At 71.6% G+C, this 26,256-nt stretch overlaps 13 non-coding genes across 13 annotated transcripts; all 13 read left to right on the forward strand.

The window, feature by feature from the left end:
• Nucleotides 1-949: 949 nt before the first annotated feature.
• Nucleotides 950-1,068, forward strand: LOC149124052 (5S ribosomal RNA). Its single transcript, XR_016215273.1, has one exon. It is a non-coding gene; the product is annotated as a 5S ribosomal RNA (ribosomal RNA).
• A 1,813-nt stretch (nucleotides 1,069-2,881) lies between these two features.
• LOC149124053 (5S ribosomal RNA) lies at nucleotides 2,882-3,000 on the forward strand. The gene has a single exon (XR_016215274.1). It is a non-coding gene; the product is annotated as a 5S ribosomal RNA (ribosomal RNA).
• A 1,837-nt stretch (nucleotides 3,001-4,837) lies between these two features.
• LOC149124054 (5S ribosomal RNA) lies at nucleotides 4,838-4,956 on the forward strand. The gene has a single exon (XR_016215275.1). It is a non-coding gene; the product is annotated as a 5S ribosomal RNA (ribosomal RNA).
• Nucleotides 4,957-6,814: 1,858 nt separating this feature from the next.
• Nucleotides 6,815-6,933, forward strand: LOC149124055 (5S ribosomal RNA). Its single transcript, XR_016215276.1, has one exon. It is a non-coding gene; the product is annotated as a 5S ribosomal RNA (ribosomal RNA).
• A 2,332-nt stretch (nucleotides 6,934-9,265) lies between these two features.
• Nucleotides 9,266-9,384, forward strand: LOC149124056 (5S ribosomal RNA). The gene has a single exon (XR_016215277.1). It is a non-coding gene; the product is annotated as a 5S ribosomal RNA (ribosomal RNA).
• Nucleotides 9,385-11,197: 1,813 nt separating this feature from the next.
• On the forward strand, nucleotides 11,198-11,316 carry LOC149124057 (5S ribosomal RNA). Its single transcript, XR_016215278.1, has one exon. It is a non-coding gene; the product is annotated as a 5S ribosomal RNA (ribosomal RNA).
• A 1,853-nt stretch (nucleotides 11,317-13,169) lies between these two features.
• On the forward strand, nucleotides 13,170-13,288 carry LOC149124058 (5S ribosomal RNA). The gene has a single exon (XR_016215279.1). It is a non-coding gene; the product is annotated as a 5S ribosomal RNA (ribosomal RNA).
• A 1,860-nt stretch (nucleotides 13,289-15,148) lies between these two features.
• LOC149124059 (5S ribosomal RNA) lies at nucleotides 15,149-15,267 on the forward strand. Its single transcript, XR_016215280.1, has one exon. It is a non-coding gene; the product is annotated as a 5S ribosomal RNA (ribosomal RNA).
• A 2,352-nt stretch (nucleotides 15,268-17,619) lies between these two features.
• LOC149124060 (5S ribosomal RNA) lies at nucleotides 17,620-17,738 on the forward strand. Its single transcript, XR_016215500.1, has one exon. It is a non-coding gene; the product is annotated as a 5S ribosomal RNA (ribosomal RNA).
• A 1,828-nt stretch (nucleotides 17,739-19,566) lies between these two features.
• On the forward strand, nucleotides 19,567-19,685 carry LOC149124061 (5S ribosomal RNA). The gene has a single exon (XR_016215281.1). It is a non-coding gene; the product is annotated as a 5S ribosomal RNA (ribosomal RNA).
• Nucleotides 19,686-21,550: 1,865 nt separating this feature from the next.
• LOC149124062 (5S ribosomal RNA) lies at nucleotides 21,551-21,669 on the forward strand. The gene has a single exon (XR_016215282.1). It is a non-coding gene; the product is annotated as a 5S ribosomal RNA (ribosomal RNA).
• A 1,847-nt stretch (nucleotides 21,670-23,516) lies between these two features.
• LOC149124063 (5S ribosomal RNA) lies at nucleotides 23,517-23,635 on the forward strand. Its single transcript, XR_016215283.1, has one exon. It is a non-coding gene; the product is annotated as a 5S ribosomal RNA (ribosomal RNA).
• Nucleotides 23,636-25,500: 1,865 nt separating this feature from the next.
• Nucleotides 25,501-25,619, forward strand: LOC149124064 (5S ribosomal RNA). The gene has a single exon (XR_016215284.1). It is a non-coding gene; the product is annotated as a 5S ribosomal RNA (ribosomal RNA).
• Nucleotides 25,620-26,256: the final 637 nt, after the last annotated feature.

Genomic DNA, 26,256 nt, shown 5'->3' on the forward strand with positions numbered 1-26,256 from the left:
TCCTCCATGAAGAGGGGGAGCGACAGTCTCGAACTGGCTGCCGGGCTGGAGGGTGCGGGTCGCGCTGAAGCGCCCCACCCTCCCGTGAGGGAACGGGCGCTGAGGACGGAAATCCCTCTGTGCCACGAAGGGTGTCGGGGTGTGCGACTGTGTGCCCCTTGTGTAGGCGTGTGTGTGTGTGTGTGTGTGTGTGTGTGTGAGTGCCCACGCGAGCGTGCGGCGGGGGTGATTCCGTGCGCTGCCGCCCTCCTTCCCGACCTGCTGCCCCACTTGGGCCCCCGTGACCGAGCGGGGACAAGGGTCCCCAGGCCCTCAGCTGTCCTCGCGGCGTGGGAGTGTGTGGAGGCGCGGCGGCCGTGCCGGGGGAGGGCGGGCGACCTGTGCGTCAGCGGTGGGGGGGCTGCTGGCGGCCGGGTAGGAGGGAAGGCCCGGGCCGCGGTGGTGTGGGGCGCCGAACCCCCTGGTGCCGGGACCCGCGAGCCGCGGGGCGCAGCCCTGGGCAGGCGTGGAGGCTGCCGGGCACGGCTGGCGTGTGGCTGGGCGATGGCGGCAGGCAGGGGATCCGGCCTAGAAAGAGAGAGTAGGAGTTCCCTGTGGCCAGCGGCAGCCGGAGGAGGTTGGCTCCCCTTGGCTTGGCGGCAGCGTGCCGACTGGGCGCCCGGTGCTGCAGGTCCTGGGCTGGGCAGGCGGAGGGCTGGAGTTCGGGCACTGGTGCAGGGCTAGGCGGAGGGCGGCTGAGGAGGAGGGGGGGGGAGGAGGAGAAGAGAAGAGAAGAGAAAAGAGGGAGGAGGCGGAGGAGAAGCGGCAGCGGGAGCGGGAGCGGGAGTGGGAATGGGAATGGGAATGGGAGTGAGAGCGGGGAGCGGGCAGGAAGAGGAGGCGGCGGCGGCGGCGGCGGCGGCGGCTGTGCGGGCGCGCACTCAAGAGGGGCCTGGAGGCGGCCTCTGGCGTCTACGGCCATACCACCCTGAACGCGCCCGATCTCGTCTGATCTCGGAAGCTAAGCAGGGTCGGGCCTGGTTAGTACTTGGATGGGAGACCGCCTGGGAATACCGGGTGCTGTAGGCTTTTGCCCCGCGGCACCCTCCCCTTTTGCTCGCCTTTGGCTGGCTGCCTAGCCACGCCCCCATCCGCCAGCCCGCACGCCGGGACCCCTGCGACCCCCAACGCAGCTCCAGCAGGGGGCAGAAGCCCGACCCCTCCACCTGGCAGCCCCAGCCCGCCCGCGCCTCGGGCCTGGGCCTGGGCACGGGCACGGGCACGGGCACGGGCACGGGCGGGCCGGCCAGCTGTCCCCGGCTGCCGCAGCCCCACCGCCAACCCCGGGGCCCACCCCGGGACACAGGCCACGCCCCGCGCCATCCAGCACGCCCCCTCCAACCCCAAACCAGCGACTCACCGCCCGCCAGGGCGCTCCCCTGCCGGCCGCCCCAACCCCGCAGCCCGCCGCACCAGCAGCTCCCGGCACCTGCACTCCCACCGCCCCTCCCGGGCTCCTGTCTCCCAGGGAGCCCAATGACTGTGACCACGACCACGACCACGACCACCGCCCGAAGACGACGCCAGGGCGCGGTTGCCCACCACTCAGGGCCCGGTGCCTCGCGCAGCCCAACCCGCGGGCCCTCTGCGCCACCTGGCCGTGCGGCGGCCACGCGCCACAGCCGCGGAAGCCCTCCAGAGCGCAAAGGAGGGACCCCACACCAAGCCTCGCAGGCAATACAGGCACCCTCTCCCTCTGTCTCTGACTTACACCAACACCTACACGTCTCTCTCTCTTTCTCTCTCTCTCTCTGTCTCTCTCTCCTCTCTCTGTCCCCCTCTCCCCCATCAGCCCTGACTCACACAGCATCCAAACGGGGCACCCTTTTGGCAGGCCAGGCAGAGACCCGCGGCCACAGGCTGCGTGCCCACAGGACCTCCCCGGGACAGAGGGTCCGTGGCAGGCAGGCAGCACACAGCCTGTGGTCTCGAACTGGCTGCCGGGCTGGAGGGTGCGGGTCGCGCTGAAGCGCCCCACCCTCCCGTGAGGGAACGGGCGCTGAGGACGGAAATCCCTCTGTGCCACGAAGGGTGTCGGGGTGTGCGACTGTGTGCCCCTTGTGTAGGCGTGTGTGTGTGTGTGTGTGTGTGTGAGTGCCCACGCGAGCGTGCGGCGGGGGTGATTCCGTACGCTGCCGCCCTCCTTCCCGACCTGCTGCCCCACTTGGGCCCCCGTGACCGAGCGGGGACAAGGGTCCCCAGGCCCTCAGCTGTCCTCGCGGCGTGGGAGTGTGTGGAGGCGCGGCGGCCGTGCCGGGGGAGGGCGGGCGACCTGTGCGTCAGCGGTGGGGGGGCTGCTGGCGGCCGGGTAGGAGGGAAGGCCCGGGCCGCGGTGGTGTGGGGCGCCGAACCCCCTGGTGCCGGGACCCGCGAGCCGCGGGGCGCAGCCCTGGGCAGGCGTGGAGGCTGCCGGGCACGGCTGGCGTGTGGCTGGGCGATGGCGGCAGGCAGGGGATCCGGCCTAGAAAGAGAGAGTAGGAGTTCCCTGTGGCCAGCGGCAGCCGGAGGAGGTTGGCTCCCCTTGGCTTGGCGGCAGCGTGCCGACTGGGCGCCCGGTGCTGCAGGTCCTGGGCTGGGCAGGCGGAGGGCTGGAGTTCGGGCACTGGTGCAGGGCTAGGCGGAGGGCGGCTGAGGAGGAGGGGGGGGAGGAGGAGAAGAGAAGAGAAGAGAAAAGAGGGAGGAGGCGGAGGAGAAGCGGCAGCGGGAGCGGGAGCGGGAGCGGGAATGGGAATGGGAATGGGAGTGAGAGCGGGGAGCGGGCAGGAAGAGGAGGCGGCGGCGGCGGCGGCGGCGGCGGCTGTGCGGGCGCGCACTCAAGAGGGGCCTGGAGGCGGCCTCTGGCGTCTACGGCCATACCACCCTGAACGCGCCCGATCTCGTCTGATCTCGGAAGCTAAGCAGGGTCGGGCCTGGTTAGTACTTGGATGGGAGACCGCCTGGGAATACCGGGTGCTGTAGGCTTTTGCCCCGCGGCACCCTCCCCTTTTGCTCGCCTTTGGCTGGCTGCCTAGCCACGCCCCCATCCGCCAGCCCGCACGCCGGGACCCCTGCGACCCCCAACGCAGCTCCAGCAGGGGGCAGAAGCCCGACCCCTCCACCTGGCAGCCCCAGCCCGCCCGCGCCTCGGGCCTGGGCCTGGGCCTGGGCCTGGGCCTGGGCACGGGCACGGGCACGGGCACGGGCACGGGCACGGGCGGGCCGGCCAGCTGTCCCCGGCTGCCGCAGCCCCACCGCCAACCCCGGGGCCCACCCCGGGACACAGGCCACGCCCCGCGCCATCCAGCGCGCCCCCTCCAACCCCAAACCAGCGACTCACCGCCCGCCAGGGCGCTCCCCTGCCGGCCGCCCCAACCCCGCAGCCCGCCGCACCAGCAGCTCCCGGCACCTGCACTCCCACCGCCCCTCCCGGGCTCCTGTCTCCCAGGGAGCCCAATGACTGTGACCACGACCACGACCACGACCACCGCCCGAAGACGACGCCAGGGCGCGGTTGCCCACCACTCAGGGCCCGGTGCCTCGCGCAGCCCAACCCGCGGGCCCTCTGCGCCACCTGGCCGTGCGGCGGCCACGCGCCACAGCCGCGGAAGCCCTCCAGAGCGCAAAGGAGGGACCCCACACCAAGCCTCGCAGGCAATACAGGCACCCTCTCCCTCTGTCTCTGACTTACACCAACACCTACACGTCTCTCTCTCTTTCTCTCTCTCTCTCTGTCTCTCTCTCCTCTCTCTGTCCCCCTCTCCCCCATCAGCCCTGACTCACACAGCATCCAAACGGGGCACCCTTTTGGCAGGCCAGGCAGAGACCCGCGGCCACAGGCTGCGTGCCCACAGGACCTCCCCGGGACAGAGGGTCCGTGGCAGGCAGGCAGCACACAGCCTGTGGTCTCGAACTGGCTGCCGGGCTGGAGGGTGCGGGTCGCGCTGAAGCGCCCCACCCTCCCGTGAGGGAACGGGCGCTGAGGACGGAAATCCCTCTGTGCCACGAAGGGTGTCGGGGTGTGCGACTGTGTGCCCCTTGTGTAGGCGTGTGTGTGTGTGTGTGTGTGTGTGAGTGCCCACGCGAGCGTGCGGCGGGGGTGATTCCGTACGCTGCCGCCCTCCTTCCCGACCTGCTGCCCCACTTGGGCCCCCGTGACCGAGCGGGGACAAGGGTCCCCAGGCCCTCAGCTGTCCTCGCGGCGTGGGAGTGTGTGGAGGCGCGGCGGCCGTGCCGGGGGAGGGCGGGCGACCTGTGCGTCAGCGGTGGGGGGGCTGCTGGCGGCCGGGTAGGAGGGAAGGCCCGGGCCGCGGTGGTGTGGGGCGCCGAACCCCCTGGTGCCGGGACCCGCGAGCCGCGGGGCGCAGCCCTGGGCAGGCGTGGAGGCTGCCGGGCACGGCTGGCGTGTGGCTGGGCGATGGCGGCAGGCAGGGGATCCGGCCTAGAAAGAGAGAGTAGGAGTTCCCTGTGGCCAGCGGCAGCCGGAGGAGGTTGGCTCCCCTTGGCTTGGCGGCAGCGTGCCGACTGGGCGCCCGGTGCTGCAGGTCCTGGGCTGGGCAGGCGGAGGGCTGGAGTTCGGGCACTGGTGCAGGGCTAGGCGGAGGGCGGCTGAGGAGGAGGGGGGGGAGGAGGAGAAGAGAAGAGAAGAGAAAAGAGGGAGGAGGCGGAGGAGAAGCGGCAGCGGGAGCGGGAGCGGGAGCGGGAATGGGAATGGGAATGGGAGTGAGAGCGGGGAGCGGGCAGGAAGAGGAGGCGGCGGCGGCGGCGGCGGCGGCGGCTGTGCGGGCGCGCACTCAAGAGGGGCCTGGAGGCGGCCTCTGGCGTCTACGGCCATACCACCCTGAACGCGCCCGATCTCGTCTGATCTCGGAAGCTAAGCAGGGTCGGGCCTGGTTAGTACTTGGATGGGAGACCGCCTGGGAATACCGGGTGCTGTAGGCTTTTGCCCCGCGGCACCCTCCCCTTTTGCTCGCCTTTGGCTGGCTGCCTAGCCACGCCCCCATCCGCCAGCCCGCACGCCGGGACCCCTGCGACCCCCAACGCAGCTCCAGCAGGGGGCAGAAGCCCGACCCCTCCACCTGGCAGCCCCAGCCCGCCCGCGCCTCGGGCCTGGGCCTGGGCCTGGGCCTGGGCACGGGCACGGGCACGGGCACGGGCACGGGCACGGGCACGGGCGGGCCGGCCAGCTGTCCCCGGCTGCCGCAGCCCCACCGCCAACCCCGGGGCCCACCCCGGGACACAGGCCACGCCCCGCGCCATCCAGCGCGCCCCCTCCAACCCCAAACCAGCGACTCACCGCCCGCCAGGGCGCTCCCCTGCCGGCCGCCCCAACCCCGCAGCCCGCCGCACCAGCAGCTCCCGGCACCTGCACTCCCACCGCCCCTCCCGGGCTCCTGTCTCCCAGGGAGCCCAATGACTGTGACCACGACCACGACCACGACCACCGCCCGAAGACGACGCCAGGGCGCGGTTGCCCACCACTCAGGGCCCGGTGCCTCGCGCAGCCCAACCCGCGGGCCCTCTGCGCCACCTGGCCGTGCGGCGGCCACGCGCCACAGCCGCGGAAGCCCTCCAGAGCGCAAAGGAGGGACCCCACACCAAGCCTCGCAGGCAATACAGGCACCCTCTCCCTCTGTCTCTGACTTACACCAACACCTACACGTCTCTCTCTCTTTCTCTCTCTCTCTCTGTCTCTCTCTCCTCTCTCTGTCCCCCTCTCCCCCATCAGCCCTGACTCACACAGCATCCAAACGGGGCACCCTTTTGGCAGGCCAGGCAGAGACCCGCGGCCACAGGCTGCGTGCCCACAGGACCTCCCCGGGACAGAGGGTCCGTGGCAGGCAGGCAGCACACAGCCTGTGGTCTCGAACTGGCTGCCGGGCTGGAGGGTGCGGGTCGCGCTGAAGCGCCCCACCCTCCCGTGAGGGAACGGGCGCTGAGGACGGAAATCCCTCTGTGCCACGAAGGGTGTCGGGGTGTGCGACTGTGTGCCCCTTGTGTAGGCGTGTGTGTGTGTGTGTGTGTGAGTGCCCACGCGAGCGTGCGGCGGGGGTGATTCCGTACGCTGCCGCCCTCCTTCCCGACCTGCTGCCCCACTTGGGCCCCCGTGACCGAGCGGGGACAAGGGTCCCCAGGCCCTCAGCTGTCCTCGCGGCGTGGGAGTGTGTGGAGGCGCGGCGGCCGTGCCGGGGGAGGGCGGGCGACCTGTGCGTCAGCGGTGGGGGGGCTGCTGGCGGCCGGGTAGGAGGGAAGGCCCGGGCCGCGGTGGTGTGGGGCGCCGAACCCCCTGGTGCCGGGACCCGCGAGCCGCGGGGCGCAGCCCTGGGCAGGCGTGGAGGCTGCCGGGCACGGCTGGCGTGTGGCTGGGCGATGGCGGCAGGCAGGGGATCCGGCCTAGAAAGAGAGAGTAGGAGTTCCCTGTGGCCAGCGGCAGCCGGAGGAGGTTGGCTCCCCTTGGCTTGGCGGCAGCGTGCCGACTGGGCGCCCGGTGCTGCAGGTCCTGGGCTGGGCAGGCGGAGGGCTGGAGTTCGGGCACTGGTGCAGGGCTAGGCGGAGGGCGGCTGAGGAGGAGGGGGGGGGAGGAGGAGAAGAGAAGAGAAGAGAAAAGAGGGAGGAGGCGGAGGAGAAGCGGCAGCGGGAGCGGGAGCGGGAGCGGGAGTGGGAATGGGAATGGGAATGGGAATGGGAATGGGAATGGGAGTGAGAGCGGGGAGCGGGCAGGAGGAGGAGGAGGAGGCGGCGGCGGCGGCGGCGGCTGTGCGGGCGCGCACTCAAGAGGGGCCTGGAGGCGGCCTCTGGCGTCTACGGCCATACCACCCTGAACGCGCCCGATCTCGTCTGATCTCGGAAGCTAAGCAGGGTCGGGCCTGGTTAGTACTTGGATGGGAGACCGCCTGGGAATACCGGGTGCTGTAGGCTTTTGCCCCGCGGCACCCTCCCCTTTTGCTCGCCTTTGGCTGGCTGCCTAGCCACGCCCCCATCCGCCAGCCCGCACGCCGGGACCCCTGCGACCCCCAACGCAGCTCCAGCAGGGGGCAGAAGCCCGACCCCTCCACCTGGCAGCCCCAGCCCGCCCGCGCCTCGGGCCTGGGCCTGGGCCTGGGCCTGGGCCTGGTCACGGGCACGGGCACGGGCACGGGCACGGGCACGGGCGGGCCGGCCAGCTGTCCCCGGCTGCCGCAGCCCCACCGCCAACCCCGGGGCCCACCCCGGGACACAGGCCACGCCCCGCGCCATCCAGCGCGCCCCCTCCAACCCCAAACCAGCGACTCACCGCCCGCCAGGGCGCTCCCCTGCCGGCCGCCCCAACCCCGCAGCCCGCCGCACCAGCAGCTCCCGGCACCTGCACTCCCACCGCCCCTCCCGGGCTCCTGTCTCCCAGGGAGCCCAATGACTGTGACCACGACCACGACCACGACCACCGCCCGAAGACGACGCCAGGGCGCGGTTGCCCACCACTCAGGGCCCGGTGCCTCGCGCAGCCCAACCCGCGGGCCCTCTGCGCCACCTGGCCGTGCGGCGGCCACGCGCCACAGCCGCGGAAGCCCTCCAGAGCGCAAAGGAGGGACCCCACACCAAGCCTCGCAGGCAATACAGGCACCCTCTCCCTCTGTCTCTGACTTACACCAACACCTACACGTCTCTCTCTCTTTCTCTCTCTCTCTCTGTCTCTCTCTCCTCTCTCTGTCCCCCTCTCCCCCATCAGCCCTGACTCACACAGCATCCAAACGGGGCACCCTTTTGGCAGGCCAGGCAGAGACCCGCGGCCACAGGCTGCGTGCCCACAGGACCTCCCCGGGACAGAGGGTCCGTGGCAGGCAGGCAGCACACAGCCTGTGGTCTCTGTGGGGAGCAACTCGGATTGGACTGAGTTACTGGAATTAAGACTTATTCTATGCATCTGCTCTCCCACAATATGGCGCTGGGAGAGGAGAAAACAGCTTCTATGCAGCTGCCTCTTGCCAACTTGAGTGATGACCTCCAGGAGCTGATCCTGCTCCTGATTGGAGGAGAGCAGCGTACTTGGCGTGTGGGCAGCCGAGTTGGGATTGGCGGAAGAGGACTATAAAGGAGGAGAGAGACAACATGCACCAGGAACATCTAAGGGGAACACCTGTGCAGCCCCCGAGAGAGCCGGCCGGCCGGCCGGCGGTGTGCCGCTCCCCCGCGGAAGTGGGGAATGTGGCAGGGGGAACCGCCCTTCCACGGAGGTGGAAGGGACGGTAGCCAACCCGGGAAGAACCAGCAGCAAACCCGGGGAGGGCCGAGCAGACGAAAGAACAGCGCAGGGTCCTGTGTCGTTCCTCCATGAAGAGGGGGAGCGACAGTCTCGAACTGGCTGCCGGGCTGGAGGGTGCGGGTCGCGCTGAAGCGCCCCACCCTCCCGTGAGGGAACGGGCGCTGAGGACGGAAATCCCTCTGTGCCACGAAGGGTGTCGGGGTGTGCGACTGTGTGCCCCTTGTGTAGGCGTGTGTGTGTGTGTGTGTGTGTGTGTGTGTGAGTGCCCACGCGAGCGTGCGGCGGGGGTGATTCCGTGCGCTGCCGCCCTCCTTCCCGACCTGCTGCCCCACTTGGGCCCCCGTGACCGAGCGGGGACAAGGGTCCCCAGGCCCTCAGCTGTCCTCGCGGCGTGGGAGTGTGTGGAGGCGCGGCGGCCGTGCCGGGGGAGGGCGGGCGACCTGTGCGTCAGCGGTGGGGGGGCTGCTGGCGGCCGGGTAGGAGGGAAGGCCCGGGCCGCGGTGGTGTGGGGCGCCGAACCCCCTGGTGCCGGGACCCGCGAGCCGCGGGGCGCAGCCCTGGGCAGGCGTGGAGGCTGCCGGGCACGGCTGGCGTGTGGCTGGGCGATGGCGGCAGGCAGGGGATCCGGCCTAGAAAGAGAGAGTAGGAGTTCCCTGTGGCCAGCGGCAGCCGGAGGAGGTTGGCTCCCCTTGGCTTGGCGGCAGCGTGCCGACTGGGCGCCCGGTGCTGCAGGTCCTGGGCTGGGCAGGCGGAGGGCTGGAGTTCGGGCACTGGTGCAGGGCTAGGCGGAGGGCGGCTGAGGAGGAGGGGGGGGGAGGAGGAGAAGAGAAGAGAAGAGAAAAGAGGGAGGAGGCGGAGGAGAAGCGGCAGCGGGAGCGGGAGCGGGAGTGGGAATGGGAATGGGAATGGGAGTGAGAGCGGGGAGCGGGCAGGAAGAGGAGGCGGCGGCGGCGGCGGCGGCGGCGGCTGTGCGGGCGCGCACTCAAGAGGGGCCTGGAGGCGGCCTCTGGCGTCTACGGCCATACCACCCTGAACGCGCCCGATCTCGTCTGATCTCGGAAGCTAAGCAGGGTCGGGCCTGGTTAGTACTTGGATGGGAGACCGCCTGGGAATACCGGGTGCTGTAGGCTTTTGCCCCGCGGCACCCTCCCCTTTTGCTCGCCTTTGGCTGGCTGCCTAGCCACGCCCCCATCCGCCAGCCCGCACGCCGGGACCCCTGCGACCCCCAACGCAGCTCCAGCAGGGGGCAGAAGCCCGACCCCTCCACCTGGCAGCCCCAGCCCGCCCGCGCCTCGGGCCTGGGCCTGGGCACGGGCACGGGCACGGGCATGGGCACGGGCGGGCCGGCCAGCTGTCCCCGGCTGCCGCAGCCCCACCGCCAACCCCGGGGCCCACCCCGGGACACAGGCCACGCCCCGCGCCATCCAGCACGCCCCCTCCAACCCCAAACCAGCGACTCACCGCCCGCCAGGGCGCTCCCCTGCCGGCCGCCCCAACCCCGCAGCCCGCCGCACCAGCAGCTCCCGGCACCTGCACTCCCACCGCCCCTCCCGGGCTCCTGTCTCCCAGGGAGCCCAATGACTGTGACCACGACCACGACCACGACCACCGCCCGAAGACGACGCCAGGGCGCGGTTGCCCACCACTCAGGGCCCGGTGCCTCGCGCAGCCCAACCCGCGGGCCCTCTGCGCCACCTGGCCGTGCGGCGGCCACGCGCCACAGCCGCGGAAGCCCTCCAGAGCGCAAAGGAGGGACCCCACACCAAGCCTCGCAGGCAATACAGGCACCCTCTCCCTCTGTCTCTGACTTACACCAACACCTACACGTCTCTCTCTCTTTCTCTCTCTCTCTCTGTCTCTCTCTCCTCTCTCTGTCCCCCTCTCCCCCATCAGCCCTGACTCACACAGCATCCAAACGGGGCACCCTTTTGGCAGGCCAGGCAGAGACCCGCGGCCACAGGCTGCGTGCCCACAGGACCTCCCCGGGACAGAGGGTCCGTGGCAGGCAGGCAGCACACAGCCTGTGGTCTCGAACTGGCTGCCGGGCTGGAGGGTGCGGGTCGCGCTGAAGCGCCCCACCCTCCCGTGAGGGAACGGGCGCTGAGGACGGAAATCCCTCTGTGCCACGAAGGGTGTCGGGGTGTGCGACTGTGTGCCCCTTGTGTAGGCGTGTGTGTGTGTGTGTGTGTGTGTGAGTGCCCACGCGAGCGTGCGGCGGGGGTGATTCCGTACGCTGCCGCCCTCCTTCCCGACCTGCTGCCCCACTTGGGCCCCCGTGACCGAGCGGGGACAAGGGTCCCCAGGCCCTCAGCTGTCCTCGCGGCGTGGGAGTGTGTGGAGGCGCGGCGGCCGTGCCGGGGGAGGGCGGGCGACCTGTGCGTCAGCGGTGGGGGGGCTGCTGGCGGCCGGGTAGGAGGGAAGGCCCGGGCCGCGGTGGTGTGGGGCGCCGAACCCCCTGGTGCCGGGACCCGCGAGCCGCGGGGCGCAGCCCTGGGCAGGCGTGGAGGCTGCCGGGCACGGCTGGCGTGTGGCTGGGCGATGGCGGCAGGCAGGGGATCCGGCCTAGAAAGAGAGAGTAGGAGTTCCCTGTGGCCAGCGGCAGCCGGAGGAGGTTGGCTCCCCTTGGCTTGGCGGCAGCGTGCCGACTGGGCGCCCGGTGCTGCAGGTCCTGGGCTGGGCAGGCGGAGGGCTGGAGTTCGGGCACTGGTGCAGGGCTAGGCGGAGGGCGGCTGAGGAGGAGGGGGGGGAGGAGGAGAAGAGAAGAGAAGAGAAAAGAGGGAGGAGGCGGAGGAGAAGCGGCAGCGGGAGCGGGAGCGGGAGCGGGAATGGGAATGGGAATGGGAGTGAGAGCGGGGAGCGGGCAGGAAGAGGAGGCGGCGGCGGCGGCGGCGGCGGCGGCTGTGCGGGCGCGCACTCAAGAGGGGCCTGGAGGCGGCCTCTGGCGTCTACGGCCATACCACCCTGAACGCGCCCGATCTCGTCTGATCTCGGAAGCTAAGCAGGGTCGGGCCTGGTTAGTACTTGGATGGGAGACCGCCTGGGAATACCGGGTGCTGTAGGCTTTTGCCCCGCGGCACCCTCCCCTTTTGCTCGCCTTTGGCTGGCTGCCTAGCCACGCCCCCATCCGCCAGCCCGCACGCCGGGACCCCTGCGACCCCCAACGCAGCTCCAGCAGGGGGCAGAAGCCCGACCCCTCCACCTGGCAGCCCCAGCCCGCCCGCGCCTCGGGCCTGGGCCTGGGCCTGGGCCTGGGCCTGGGCACGGGCACGGGCACGGGCACGGGCACGGGCACGGGCGGGCCGGCCAGCTGTCCCCGGCTGCCGCAGCCCCACCGCCAACCCCGGGGCCCACCCCGGGACACAGGCCACGCCCCGCGCCATCCAGCGCGCCCCCTCCAACCCCAAACCAGCGACTCACCGCCCGCCAGGGCGCTCCCCTGCCGGCCGCCCCAACCCCGCAGCCCGCCGCACCAGCAGCTCCCGGCACCTGCACTCCCACCGCCCCTCCCGGGCTCCTGTCTCCCAGGGAGCCCAATGACTGTGACCACGACCACGACCACGACCACCGCCCGAAGACGACGCCAGGGCGCGGTTGCCCACCACTCAGGGCCCGGTGCCTCGCGCAGCCCAACCCGCGGGCCCTCTGCGCCACCTGGCCGTGCGGCGGCCACGCGCCACAGCCGCGGAAGCCCTCCAGAGCGCAAAGGAGGGACCCCACACCAAGCCTCGCAGGCAATACAGGCACCCTCTCCCTCTGTCTCTGACTTACACCAACACCTACACGTCTCTCTCTCTTTCTCTCTCTCTCTCTGTCTCTCTCTCCTCTCTCTGTCCCCCTCTCCCCCATCAGCCCTGACTCACACAGCATCCAAACGGGGCACCCTTTTGGCAGGCCAGGCAGAGACCCGCGGCCACAGGCTGCGTGCCCACAGGACCTCCCCGGGACAGAGGGTCCGTGGCAGGCAGGCAGCACACAGCCTGTGGTCTCGAACTGGCTGCCGGGCTGGAGGGTGCGGGTCGCGCTGAAGCGCCCCACCCTCCCGTGAGGGAACGGGCGCTGAGGACGGAAATCCCTCTGTGCCACGAAGGGTGTCGGGGTGTGCGACTGTGTGCCCCTTGTGTAGGCGTGTGTGTGTGTGTGTGTGTGTGAGTGCCCACGCGAGCGTGCGGCGGGGGTGATTCCGTACGCTGCCGCCCTCCTTCCCGACCTGCTGCCCCACTTGGGCCCCCGTGACCGAGCGGGGACAAGGGTCCCCAGGCCCTCAGCTGTCCTCGCGGCGTGGGAGTGTGTGGAGGCGCGGCGGCCGTGCCGGGGGAGGGCGGGCGACCTGTGCGTCAGCGGTGGGGGGGCTGCTGGCGGCCGGGTAGGAGGGAAGGCCCGGGCCGCGGTGGTGTGGGGCGCCGAACCCCCTGGTGCCGGGACCCGCGAGCCGCGGGGCGCAGCCCTGGGCAGGCGTGGAGGCTGCCGGGCACGGCTGGCGTGTGGCTGGGCGATGGCGGCAGGCAGGGGATCCGGCCTAGAAAGAGAGAGTAGGAGTTCCCTGTGGCCAGCGGCAGCCGGAGGAGGTTGGCTCCCCTTGGCTTGGCGGCAGCGTGCCGACTGGGCGCCCGGTGCTGCAGGTCCTGGGCTGGGCAGGCGGAGGGCTGGAGTTCGGGCACTGGTGCAGGGCTAGGCGGAGGGCGGCTGAGGAGGAGGGGGGGGAGGAGGAGAAGAGAAGAGAAGAGAAAAGAGGGAGGAGGCGGAGGAGAAGCGGCAGCGGGAGCGGGAGCGGGAGCGGGAATGGGAATGGGAATGGGAGTGAGAGCGGGGAGCGGGCAGGAAGAAGAGGAGGCGGCGGCGGCGGCGGCGGCGGCGGCGGCGGCGGCGGCGGCTGTGCGGGCACGCACTCAAGAGGGGCCTGGAGGCGGCCTCTGGCGTCTACGGCCATACCACCCTGAACGCGCCCGATCTCGTCTGATCTCGGAAGCTAAGCAGGGTCGGGCCTGGTTAGTACTTGGATGGGAGACCGCCTGGGAATACCGGGTGCTGTAGGCTTTTGCCCCGCGGCACCCTCCCCTTTTGCTCGCCTTTGGCTGGCTGCCTAGCCACGCCCCCATCCGCCAGCCCGCACGCCGGGACCCCTGCGACCCCCAACGCAGCTCCAGCAGGGGGCAGAAGCCCAACCCCTCCACCTGGCAGCCCCAGCCCGCCCGCGCCTCGGGCCTGGGCCTGGGCCTGGGCCTGGGCCTGGGCACGGGCACGGGCACGGGCACGGGCACGGGCGGGCCGGCCAGCTGTCCCCGGCTGCCGCAGCCCCACCGCCAACCCCGGGGCCCACCCCGGGACACAGGCCACGCCCCGCGCCATCCAGCGCGCCCCCTCCAACCCCAAACCAGCGACTCACCGCCCGCCAGGGCGCTCCCCTGCCGGCCGCCCCAACCCCGCAGCCCGCCGCACCAGCAGCTCCCGGCACCTGCACTCCCACCGCCCCTCCCGGGCTCCTGTCTCCCAGGGAGCCCAATGACTGTGACCACGACCACGACCACGACCACCGCCCGAAGACGACGCCAGGGCGCGGTTGCCCACCACTCAGGGCCCGGTGCCTCGCGCAGCCCAACCCGCGGGCCCTCTGCGCCACCTGGCCATGCGGCGGCCACGCGCCACAGCCGCGGAAGCCCTCCAGAGCGCAAAGGAGGGACCCCACACCAAGCCTCGCAGGCAATACAGGCACCCTCTCCCTCTGTCTCTGACTTACACCAACACCTACACGTCTCTCACTCTCTCTCTCTCTCTCTCTGTCTCTCTCTCCTCTCTCTGTCCCCCTCTCCCCCATCAGCCCTGACTCACACAGCATCCAAACGGGGCACCCTTTTGGCAGGCCAGGCAGAGACCCGCGGCCACAGGCTGCGTGCCCACAGGACCTCCCCGGGACAGAGGGTCCGTGGCAGGCAGGCAGCACACAGCCTGTGGTCTCGAACTGGCTGCCGGGCTGGAGGGTGCGGGTCGCGCTGAAGCGCCCCACCCTCCCGTGAGGGAACGGGCGCTGAGGACGGAAATCCCTCTGTGCCACGAAGGGTGTCGGGGTGTGCGACTGTGTGCCCCTTGTGTAGGCGTGTGTGTGTGTGTGTGTGTGTGTGTGTGAGTGCCCACGCGAGCGTGCGGCGGGGGTGATTCCGTGCGCTGCCGCCCTCCTTCCCGACCTGCTGCCCCACTTGGGCCCCCGTGACCGAGCGGGGACAAGGGTCCCCAGGCCCTCAGCTGTCCTCGCGGCGTGGGAGTGTGTGGAGGCGCGGCGGCCGTGCCGGGGGAGGGCGGGCGACCTGTGCGTCAGCGGTGGGGGGGCTGCTGGCGGCCGGGTAGGAGGGAAGGCCCGGGCCGCGGTGGTGTGGGGCGCCGAACCCCCTGGTGCCGGGACCCGCGAGCCGCGGGGCGCAGCCCTGGGCAGGCGTGGAGGCTGCCGGGCACGGCTGGCGTGTGGCTGGGCGATGGCGGCAGGCAGGGGATCCGGCCTAGAAAGAGAGAGTAGGAGTTCCCTGTGGCCAGCGGCAGCCGGAGGAGGTTGGCTCCCCTTGGCTTGGCGGCAGCGTGCCGACTGGGCGCCCGGTGCTGCAGGTCCTGGGCTGGGCAGGCGGAGGGCTGGAGTTCGGGCACTGGTGCAGGGCTAGGCGGAGGGCGGCTGAGGAGGAGGGGGGGGGAGGAGGAGAAGAGAAGAGAAGAGAAAAGAGGGAGGAGGCGGAGGAGAAGCGGCAGCGGGAGCGGGAGCGGGAGCGGGAGTGGGAATGGGAATGGGAATGGGAATGGGAATGGGAATGGGAGTGAGAGCGGGGAGCGGGCAGGAGGAGGAGGAGGAGGCGGCGGCGGCGGCGGCGGCTGTGCGGGCGCGCACTCAAGAGGGGCCTGGAGGCGGCCTCTGGCGTCTACGGCCATACCACCCTGAACGCGCCCGATCTCGTCTGATCTCGGAAGCTAAGCAGGGTCGGGCCTGGTTAGTACTTGGATGGGAGACCGCCTGGGAATACCGGGTGCTGTAGGCTTTTGCCCCGCGGCACCCTCCCCTTTTGCTCGCCTTTGGCTGGCTGCCTAGCCACGCCCCCATCCGCCAGCCCGCACGCCGGGACCCCTGCGACCCCCAACGCAGCTCCAGCAGGGGGCAGAAGCCCGACCCCTCCACCTGGCAGCCCCAGCCCGCCCGCGCCTCGGGCCTGGGCCTGGGCCTGGGCCTGGGCCTGGTCACGGGCACGGGCACGGGCACGGGCACGGGCACGGGCGGGCCGGCCAGCTGTCCCCGGCTGCCGCAGCCCCACCGCCAACCCCGGGGCCCACCCCGGGACACAGGCCACGCCCCGCGCCATCCAGCGCGCCCCCTCCAACCCCAAACCAGCGACTCACCGCCCGCCAGGGCGCTCCCCTGCCGGCCGCCCCAACCCCGCAGCCCGCCGCACCAGCAGCTCCCGGCACCTGCACTCCCACCGCCCCTCCCGGGCTCCTGTCTCCCAGGGAGCCCAATGACTGTGACCACGACCACGACCACGACCACCGCCCGAAGACGACGCCAGGGCGCGGTTGCCCACCACTCAGGGCCCGGTGCCTCGCGCAGCCCAACCCGCGGGCCCTCTGCGCCACCTGGCCGTGCGGCGGCCACGCGCCACAGCCGCGGAAGCCCTCCAGAGCGCAAAGGAGGGACCCCACACCAAGCCTCGCAGGCAATACAGGCACCCTCTCCCTCTGTCTCTGACTTACACCAACACCTACACGTCTCTCTCTCTTTCTCTCTCTCTCTCTGTCTCTCTCTCCTCTCTCTGTCCCCCTCTCCCCCATCAGCCCTGACTCACACAGCATCCAAACGGGGCACCCTTTTGGCAGGCCAGGCAGAGACCCGCGGCCACAGGCTGCGTGCCCACAGGACCTCCCCGGGACAGAGGGTCCGTGGCAGGCAGGCAGCACACAGCCTGTGGTCTCTGTGGGGAGCAACTCGGATTGGACTGAGTTACTGGAATTAAGACTTATTCTATGCATCTGCTCTCCCACAATATGGCGCTGGGAGAGGAGAAAACAGCTTCTATGCAGCTGCCTCTTGCCAACTTGAGTGATGACCTCCAGGAGCTGATCCTGCTCCTGATTGGAGGAGAGCAGCGTACTTGGCGTGTGGGCAGCCGAGTTGGGATTGGCGGAAGAGGACTATAAAGGAGGAGAGAGACAACATGCACCAGGAACATCTAAGGGGAACACCTGTGCAGCCCCCGAGAGAGCCGGCCGGCCGGCCGGCGGTGTGCCGCTCCCCCGCGGAAGTGGGGAATGTGGCAGGGGGAACCGCCCTTCCACGGAGGTGGAAGGGACGGTAGCCAACCCGGGAAGAACCAGCAGCAAACCCGGGGAGGGCCGAGCAGACGAAAGAACAGCGCAGGGTCCTGTGTCGTTCCTCCATGAAGAGGGGGAGCGACAGTCTCGAACTGGCTGCCGGGCTGGAGGGTGCGGGTCGCGCTGAAGCGCCCCACCCTCCCGTGAGGGAACGGGCGCTGAGGACGGAAATCCCTCTGTGCCACGAAGGGTGTCGGGGTGTGCGACTGTGTGCCCCTTGTGTAGGCGTGTGTGTGTGTGTGTGTGTGTGTGAGTGCCCACGCGAGCGTGCGGCGGGGGTGATTCCGTGCGCTGCCGCCCTCCTTCCCGACCTGCTGCCCCACTTGGGCCCCCGTGACCGAGCGGGGACAAGGGTCCCCAGGCCCTCAGCTGTCCTCGCGGCGTGGGAGTGTGTGGAGGCGCGGCGGCCGTGCCGGGGGAGGGCGGGCGACCTGTGCGTCAGCGGTGGGGGGGCTGCTGGCGGCCGGGTAGGAGGGAAGGCCCGGGCCGCGGTGGTGTGGGGCGCCGAACCCCCTGGTGCCGGGACCCGCGAGCCGCGGGGCGCAGCCCTGGGCAGGCGTGGAGGCTGCCGGGCACGGCTGGCGTGTGGCTGGGCGATGGCGGCAGGCAGGGGATCCGGCCTAGAAAGAGAGAGTAGGAGTTCCCTGTGGCCAGCGGCAGCCGGAGGAGGTTGGCTCCCCTTGGCTTGGCGGCAGCGTGCCGACTGGGCGCCCGGTGCTGCAGGTCCTGGGCTGGGCAGGCGGAGGGCTGGAGTTCGGGCACTGGTGCAGGGCTAGGCGGAGGGCGGCTGAGGAGGAGGGGGGGGAGGAGGAGAAGAGAAGAGAAGAGAAAAGAGGGAGGAGGCGGAGGAGAAGCGGCAGCGGGAGCGGGAGCGGGAGCGGGAGCGGGAGCGGGAATGGGAATGGGAATGGGAATGGGAATGGGAGTGAGAGCGGGGAGCGGGCAGGAGGAGGAGGAGGAGGAGGAGGCGGCGGCGGCGGCGGCTGTGCGGGCGCGCACTCAAGAGGGGCCTGGAGGCGGCCTCTGGCGTCTACGGCCATACCACCCTGAACGCGCCCGATCTCGTCTGATCTCGGAAGCTAAGCAGGGTCGGACCTGGTTAGTACTTGGATGGGAGACCGCCTGGGAATACCGGGTGCTGTAGGCTTTTGCCCCGCGGCACCCTCCCCTTTTGCTCGCCTTTGGCTGGCTGCCTAGCCACGCCCCCATCCGCCAGCCCGCACGCCGGGACCCCTGCGACCCCCAACGCAGCTCCAGCAGGGGGCAGAAGCCCGACCCCTCCACCTGGCAGCCCCAGCCCGCCCGCGCCTCGGGCCTGGGCCTGGGCCTGGGCACGGGCACGGGCACGGGCACGGGCGGGCCGGCCAGCTGTCCCCGGCTGCCGCAGCCCCACCGCCAACCCCGGGGCCCACCCCGGGACACAGGCCACGCCCCGCGCCATCCAGCGCGCCCCCTCCAACCCCAAACCAGCGACTCACCGCCCGCCAGGGCGCTCCCCTGCCGGCCGCCCCAACCCCGCAGCCCGCCGCACCAGCAGCTCCCGGCACCTGCACTCCCACCGCCCCTCCCGGGCTCCTGTCTCCCAGGGAGCCCAATGACTGTGACCACGACCACGACCACGACCACCGCCCGAAGACGACGCCAGGGCGCGGTTGCCCACCACTCAGGGCCCGGTGCCTCGCGCAGCCCAACCCGCGGGCCCTCTGCGCCACCTGGCCGTGCGGCGGCCACGCGCCACAGCCGCGGAAGCCCTCCAGAGCGCAAAGGAGGGACCCCACACCAAGCCTCGCAGGCAATACAGGCACCCTCTCCCTCTGTCTCTGACTTACACCAACACCTACACGTCTCTCTCTCTTTCTCTCTCTCTCTCTGTCTCTCTCTCCTCTCTCTGTCCCCCTCTCCCCCATCAGCCCTGACTCACACAGCATCCAAACGGGGCACCCTTTTGGCAGGCCAGGCAGAGACCCGCGGCCACAGGCTGCGTGCCCACAGGACCTCCCCGGGACAGAGGGTCCGTGGCAGGCAGGCAGCACACAGCCTGTGGTCTCGAACTGGCTGCCGGGCTGGAGGGTGCGGGTCGCGCTGAAGCGCCCCACCCTCCCGTGAGGGAACGGGCGCTGAGGACGGAAATCCCTCTGTGCCACGAAGGGTGTCGGGGTGTGCGACTGTGTGCCCCTTGTGTAGGCGTGTGTGTGTGTGTGTGTGTGTGTGAGTGCCCACGCGAGCGTGCGGCGGAGGTGATTCCGTGCGCTGCCGCCCTCCTTCCCGACCTGCTGCCCCACTTGGGCCCCCGTGACCGAGCGGGGACAAGGGTCCCCAGGCCCTCAGCTGTCCTCGCGGCGTGGGAGTGTGTGGAGGCGCGGCGGCCGTGCCGGGGGAGGGCGGGCGACCTGTGCGTCAGCGGTGGGGGGGCTGCTGGCGGCCGGGTAGGAGGGAAGGCCCGGGCCGCGGTGGTGTGGGGCGCCGAACCCCCTGGTGCCGGGACCCGCGAGCCGCGGGGCGCAGCCCTGGGCAGGCGTGGAGGCTGCCGGGCACGGCTGGCGTGTGGCTGGGCGATGGCGGCAGGCAGGGGATCCGGCCTAGAAAGAGAGAGTAGGAGTTCCCTGTGGCCAGCGGCAGCCGGAGGAGGTTGGCTCCCCTTGGCTTGGCGGCAGCGTGCCGACTGGGCGCCCGGTGCTGCAGGTCCTGGGCTGGGCAGGCGGAGGGCTGGAGTTCGGGCACTGGTGCAGGGCTAGGCGGAGGGCGGCTGAGGAGGAGGGGGGGGAGGAGGAGAAGAGAAGAGAAGAGAAAAGAGGGAGGAGGCGGAGGAGAAGCGGCAGCGGGAGCGGGAGCGGGAGTGGGAATGGGAATGGGAATGGGAGTGAGAGCGGGGAGCGGGCAGGAAGAGGAGGAGGAGGCGGCGGCGGCGGCGGCGGCGGAGGCGGCGGCGGCTGTGCGGGCGCGCACTCAAGAGGGGCCTGGAGGCGGCCTCTGGCGTCTACGGCCATACCACCCTGAACGCGCCCGATCTCGTCTGATCTCGGAAGCTAAGCAGGGTCGGGCCTGGTTAGTACTTGGATGGGAGACCGCCTGGGAATACCGGGTGCTGTAGGCTTTTGCCCCGCGGCACCCTCCCCTTTTGCTCGCCTTTGGCTGGCTGCCTAGCCACGCCCCCATCCGCCAGCCCGCACGCCGGGACCCCTGCGACCCCCAACGCAGCTCCAGCAGGGGGCAGAAGCCCGACCCCTCCACCTGGCAGCCCCAGCCCGCCCGCGCCTCGGGCCTGGGCCTGGGCCTGGGCCTGGGCCTGGGCACGGGCACGGGCACGGGCACGGGCACGGGCGGGCCGGCCAGCTGTCCCCGGCTGCCGCAGCCCCACCGCCAACCCCGGGGCCCACCCCGGGACACAGGCCACGCCCCGCGCCATCCAGCGCGCCCCCTCCAACCCCAAACCAGCGACTCACCGCCCGCCAGGGCGCTCCCCTGCCGGCCGCCCCAACCCCGCAGCCCGCCGCACCAGCAGCTCCCGGCACCTGCACTCCCACCGCCCCTCCCGGGCTCCTGTCTCCCAGGGAGCCCAATGACTGTGACCACGACCACGACCACGACCACCGCCCGAAGACGACGCCAGGGCGCGGTTGCCCACCACTCAGGGCCCGGTGCCTCGCGCAGCCCAACCCGCGGGCCCTCTGCGCCACCTGGCCGTGCGGCGGCCACGCGCCACAGCCGCGGAAGCCCTCCAGAGCGCAAAGGAGGGACCCCACACCAAGCCTCGCAGGCAATACAGGCACCCTCTCCCTCTGTCTCTGACTTACACCAACACCTACACGTCTCTCTCTCTCTCTCTCTCTCTCTCTGTCTCTCTCTCCTCTCTCTGTCCCCCTCTCCCCCATCAGCCCTGACTCACACAGCATCCAAACGGGGCACCCTTTTGGCAGGCCAGGCAGAGACCCGCGGCCACAGGCTGCGTGCCCACAGGACCTCCCCGGGACAGAGGGTCCGTGGCAGGCAGGCAGCACACAGCCTGTGGTCTCGAACTGGCTGCCGGGCTGGAGGGTGCGGGTCGCGCTGAAGCGCCCCACCCTCCCGTGAGGGAACGGGCGCTGAGGACGGAAATCCCTCTGTGCCACGAAGGGTGTCGGGGTGTGCGACTGTGTGCCCCTTGTGTAGGCGTGTGTGTGTGTGTGTGTGTGTGTGTGTGTGAGTGCCCACGCGAGCGTGCGGCGGGGGTGATTCCGTGCGCTGCCGCCCTCCTTCCCGACCTGCTGCCCCACTTGGGCCCCCGTGACCGAGCGGGGACAAGGGTCCCCAGGCCCTCAGCTGTCCTCGCGGCGTGGGAGTGTGTGTAGGCGCGGCGGCCGTGCCGGGGGAGGGCGGGCGACCTGTGCGTCAGCGGTGGGGGGGCTGCTGGCGGCCGGGTAGGAGGGAAGGCCCGGGCCGCGGTGGTGTGGGGCGCCGAACCCCCTGGTGCCGGGACCCGCGAGCCGCGGGGCGCAGCCCTGGGCAGGCGTGGAGGCTGCCGGGCACGGCTGGCGTGTGGCTGGGCGATGGCGGCAGGCAGGGGATCCGGCCTAGAAAGAGAGAGTAGGAGTTCCCTGTGGCCAGCGGCAGCCGGAGGAGGTTGGCTCCCCTTGGCTTGGCGGCAGCGTGCCGACTGGGCGCCCGGTGCTGCAGGTCCTGGGCTGGGCAGGCGGAGGGCTGGAGTTCGGGCACTGGTGCAGGGCTAGGCGGAGGGCGGCTGAGGAGGAGGGGGGGGGAGGAGGAGAAGAGAAGAGAAGAGAAAAGAGGGAGGAGGCGGAGGAGAAGCGGCAGCGGGAGCGGGAGCGGGAGCGGGAGCGGGAATGGGAATGGGAATGGGAATGGGAATGGGAATGGGAGTGAGAGCGGGGAGCGGGCAGGAGGAGGAGGAGGAGGCGGCGGCGGCGGCGGCGGCGGCTGTGCGGGCGCGCACTCAAGAGGGGCCTGGAGGCGGCCTCTGGCGTCTACGGCCATACCACCCTGAACGCGCCCGATCTCGTCTGATCTCGGAAGCTAAGCAGGGTCGGGCCTGGTTAGTACTTGGATGGGAGACCGCCTGGGAATACCGGGTGCTGTAGGCTTTTGCCCCGCGGCACCCTCCCCTTTTGCTCGCCTTTGGCTGGCTGCCTAGCCACGCCCCCATCCGCCAGCCCGCACGCCGGGACCCCTGCGACCCCCAACGCAGCTCCAGCAGGGGGCAGAAGCCCGACCCCTCCACCTGGCAGCCCCAGCCCGCCCGCGCCTCGGGCCTGGGCCTGGGCACGGGCACGGGCACGGGCACGGGCACGGGCGGGCCGGCCAGCTGTCCCCGGCTGCCGCAGCCCCACCGCCAACCCCGGGGCCCACCCCGGGACACAGGCCACGCCCCGCGCCATCCAGCGCGCCCCCTCCAACCCCAAACCAGCGACTCACCGCCCGCCAGGGCGCTCCCCTGCCGGCCGCCCCAACCCCGCAGCCCGCCGCACCAGCAGCTCCCGGCACCTGCACTCCCACCGCCCCTCCCGGGCTCCTGTCTCCCAGGGAGCCCAATGACTGTGACCACGACCACGACCACGACCACCGCCCGAAGACGACGCCAGGGCGCGGTTGCCCACCACTCAGGGCCCGGTGCCTCGCGCAGCCCAACCCGCGGGCCCTCTGCGCCACCTGGCCGTGCGGCGGCCACGCGCCACAGCCGCGGAAGCCCTCCAGAGCGCAAAGGAGGGACCCCACACCAAGCCTCGCAGGCAATACAGGCACCCTCTCCCTCTGTCTCTGACTTACACCAACACCTACACGTCTCTCTCTCTTTCTCTCTCTCTCTCTGTCTCTCTCTCCTCTCTCTGTCCCCCTCTCCCCCATCAGCCCTGACTCACACAGCATCCAAACGGGGCACCCTTTTGGCAGGCCAGGCAGAGACCCGCGGCCACAGGCTGCGTGCCCACAGGACCTCCCCGGGACAGAGGGTCCGTGGCAGGCAGGCAGCACACAGCCTGTGGTCTCGAACTGGCTGCCGGGCTGGAGGGTGCGGGTCGCGCTGAAGCGCCCCACCCTCCCGTGAGGGAACGGGCGCTGAGGACGGAAATCCCTCTGTGCCACGAAGGGTGTCGGGGTGTGCGACTGTGTGCCCCTTGTGTAGGCGTGTGTGTGTGTGTGTGTGTGTGTGTGTGTGAGTGCCCACGCGAGCGTGCGGCGGGGGTGATTCCGTGCGCTGCCGCCCTCCTTCCCGACCTGCTGCCCCACTTGGGCCCCCGTGACCGAGCGGGGACAAGGGTCCCCAGGCCCTCAGCTGTCCTCGCGGCGTGGGAGTGTGTGGAGGCGCGGCGGCCGTGCCGGGGGAGGGCGGGCGACCTGTGCGTCAGCGGTGGGGGGGCTGCTGGCGGCCGGGTAGGAGGGAAGGCCCGGGCCGCGGTGGTGTGGGGCGCCGAACCCCCTGGTGCCGGGACCCGCGAGCCGCGGGGCGCAGCCCTGGGCAGGCGTGGAGGCTGCCGGGCACGGCTGGCGTGTGGCTGGGCGATGGCGGCAGGCAGGGGATCCGGCCTAGAAAGAGAGAGTAGGAGTTCCCTGTGGCCAGCGGCAGCCGGAGGAGGTTGGCTCCCCTTGGCTTGGCGGCAGCGTGCCGACTGGGCGCCCGGTGCTGCAGGTCCTGGGCTGGGCAGGCGGAGGGCTGGAGTTCGGGCACTGGTGCAGGGCTAGGCGGAGGGCGGCTGAGGAGGAGGGGGGGGGAGGAGGAGAAGAGAAGAGAAGAGAAAAGAGGGAGGAGGCGGAGGAGAAGCGGCAGCGGGAGCGGGAGCGGGAGCGGGAGCGGGAATGGGAATGGGAATGGGAATGGGAATGGGAATGGGAGTGAGAGCGGGGAGCGGGCAGGAGGAGGAGGAGGAGGCGGCGGCGGCGGCGGCGGCGGCTGTGCGGGCGCGCACTCAAGAGGGGCCTGGAGGCGGCCTCTGGCGTCTACGGCCATACCACCCTGAACGCGCCCGATCTCGTCTGATCTCGGAAGCTAAGCAGGGTCGGGCCTGGTTAGTACTTGGATGGGAGACCGCCTGGGAATACCGGGTGCTGTAGGCTTTTGCCCCGCGGCACCCTCCCCTTTTGCTCGCCTTTGGCTGGCTGCCTAGCCACGCCCCCATCCGCCAGCCCGCACGCCGGGACCCCTGCGACCCCCAACGCAGCTCCAGCAGGGGGCAGAAGCCCGACCCCTCCACCTGGCAGCCCCAGCCCGCCCGCGCCTCGGGCCTGGGCCTGGGCCTGGGCCTGGGCCTGGGCACGGGCACGGGCACGGGCACGGGCACGGGCGGGCCGGCCAGCTGTCCCCGGCTGCCGCAGCCCCACCGCCAACCCCGGGGCCCACCCCGGGACACAGGCCACGCCCCGCGCCATCCAGCGCGCCCCCTCCAACCCCAAACCAGCGACTCACCGCCCGCCAGGGCGCTCCCCTGCCGGCCGCCCCAACCCCGCAGCCCGCCGCACCAGCAGCTCCCGGCACCTGCACTCCCACCGCCCCTCCCGGGCTCCTGTCTCCCAGGGAGCCCAATGACTGTGACCACGACCACGACCACGACCACCGCCCGAAGACGACGCCAGGGCGCGGTTGCCCACCACTCAGGGCCCGGTGCCTCGCGCAGCCCAACCCGCGGGCCCTCTGCGCCACCTGGCCGTGCGGCGGCCACGCGCCACAGCCGCGGAAGCCCTCCAGAGCGCAAAGGAGGGACCCCACACCAAGCCTCGCAGGCAATACAGGCACCCTCTCCCTCTGTCTCTGACTTACACCAACACCTACACGTCTCTCTCTCTCTCTCTCTCTCTCTCTGTCTCTCTCTCCTCTCTCTGTCCCCCTCTCCCCCATCAGCCCTGACTCACACAGCATCCAAACGGGGCACCCTTTTGGCAGGCCAGGCAGAGACCCGCGGCCACAGGCTGCGTGCCCACAGGACCTCCCCGGGACAGAGGGTCCGTGGCAGGCAGGCAGCACACAGCCTGTGGTCTCGAACTGGCTGCCGGGCTGGAGGGTGCGGGTCGCGCTGAAGCGCCCCACCCTCCCGTGAGGGAACGGGCGCTGAGGACGGAAATCCCTCTGTGCCACGAAGGGTGTCGGGGTGTGCGACTGTGTGCCCCTTGTGTAGGCGTGTGTGTGTGTGTGTGTGTGTGTGTGTGTGAGTGCCCACGCGAGCGTGCGGCGGGGGTGATTCCGTGCGCTGCCGCCCTCCTTCCCGACCTGCTGCCCCACTTGGGCCCCCGTGACCGAGCGGGGACAAGGGTCCCCAGGCCCTCAGCTGTCCTCGCGGCGTGGGAGTGTGTGTAGGCGCGGCGGCCGTGCCGGGGGAGGGCGGGCGACCTGTGCGTCAGCGGTGGGGGGGCTGCTGGCGGCCGGGTAGGAGGGAAGGCCCGGGCCGCGGTGGTGTGGGGCGCCGAACCCCCTGGTGCCGGGACCCGCGAGCCGCGGGGCGCAGCCCTGGGCAGGCGTGGAGGCTGCCGGGCACGGCTGGCGTGTGGCTGGGCGATGGCGGCAGGCAGGGGATCCGGCCTAGAAAGAGAGAGTAGGAGTTCCCTGTGGCCAGCGGCAGCCGGAGGAGGTTGGCTCCCCTTGGCTTGGCGGCAGCGTGCCGACTGGGCGCCCGGTGCTGCAGGTCCTGGGCTGGGCAGGCGGAGGGCTGGAGTTCGGGCACTGGTGCAGGGCTAGGCGGAGGGCGGCTGAGGAGGAGGGGGGGGGAGGAGGAGAAGAGAAGAGAAGAGAAAAGAGGGAGGAGGCGGAGGAGAAGCGGCAGCGGGAGCGGGAGCGGGAGCGGGAGCGGGAATGGGAATGGGAATGGGAATGGGAATGGGAATGGGAGTGAGAGCGGGGAGCGGGCAGGAGGAGGAGGAGGAGGCGGCGGCGGCGGCGGCGGCGGCTGTGCGGGCGCGCACTCAAGAGGGGCCTGGAGGCGGCCTCTGGCGTCTACGGCCATACCACCCTGAACGCGCCCGATCTCGTCTGATCTCGGAAGCTAAGCAGGGTCGGGCCTGGTTAGTACTTGGATGGGAGACCGCCTGGGAATACCGGGTGCTGTAGGCTTTTGCCCCGCGGCACCCTCCCCTTTTGCTCGCCTTTGGCTGGCTGCCTAGCCACGCCCCCATCCGCCAGCCCGCACGCCGGGACCCCTGCGACCCCCAACGCAGCTCCAGCAGGGGGCAGAAGCCCGACCCCTCCACCTGGCAGCCCCAGCCCGCCCGCGCCTCGGGCCTGGGCCTGGGCACGGGCACGGGCACGGGCACGGGCACGGGCGGGCCGGCCAGCTGTCCCCGGCTGCCGCAGCCCCACCGCCAACCCCGGGGCCCACCCCGGGACACAGGCCACGCCCCGCGCCATCCAGCGCGCCCCCTCCAACCCCAAACCAGCGACTCACCGCCCGCCAGGGCGCTCCCCTGCCGGCCGCCCCAACCCCGCAGCCCGCCGCACCAGCAGCTCCCGGCACCTGCACTCCCACCGCCCCTCCCGGGCTCCTGTCTCCCAGGGAGCCCAATGACTGTGACCACGACCACGACCACGACCACCGCCCGAAGACGACGCCAGGGCGCGGTTGCCCACCACTCAGGGCCCGGTGCCTCGCGCAGCCCAACCCGCGGGCCCTCTGCGCCACCTGGCCGTGCGGCGGCCACGCGCCACAGCCGCGGAAGCCCTCCAGAGCGCAAAGGAGGGACCCCACACCAAG

The sequence above is a fragment of the Oryctolagus cuniculus genome, chromosome 10 (assembly GCF_051225735.1).
Source record: "Oryctolagus cuniculus isolate XC-2025 breed Fujian yellow rabbit chromosome 10, ASM5122573v1, whole genome shotgun sequence".
Taxonomy (NCBI): Eukaryota; Metazoa; Chordata; class Mammalia; order Lagomorpha; family Leporidae; genus Oryctolagus; species Oryctolagus cuniculus.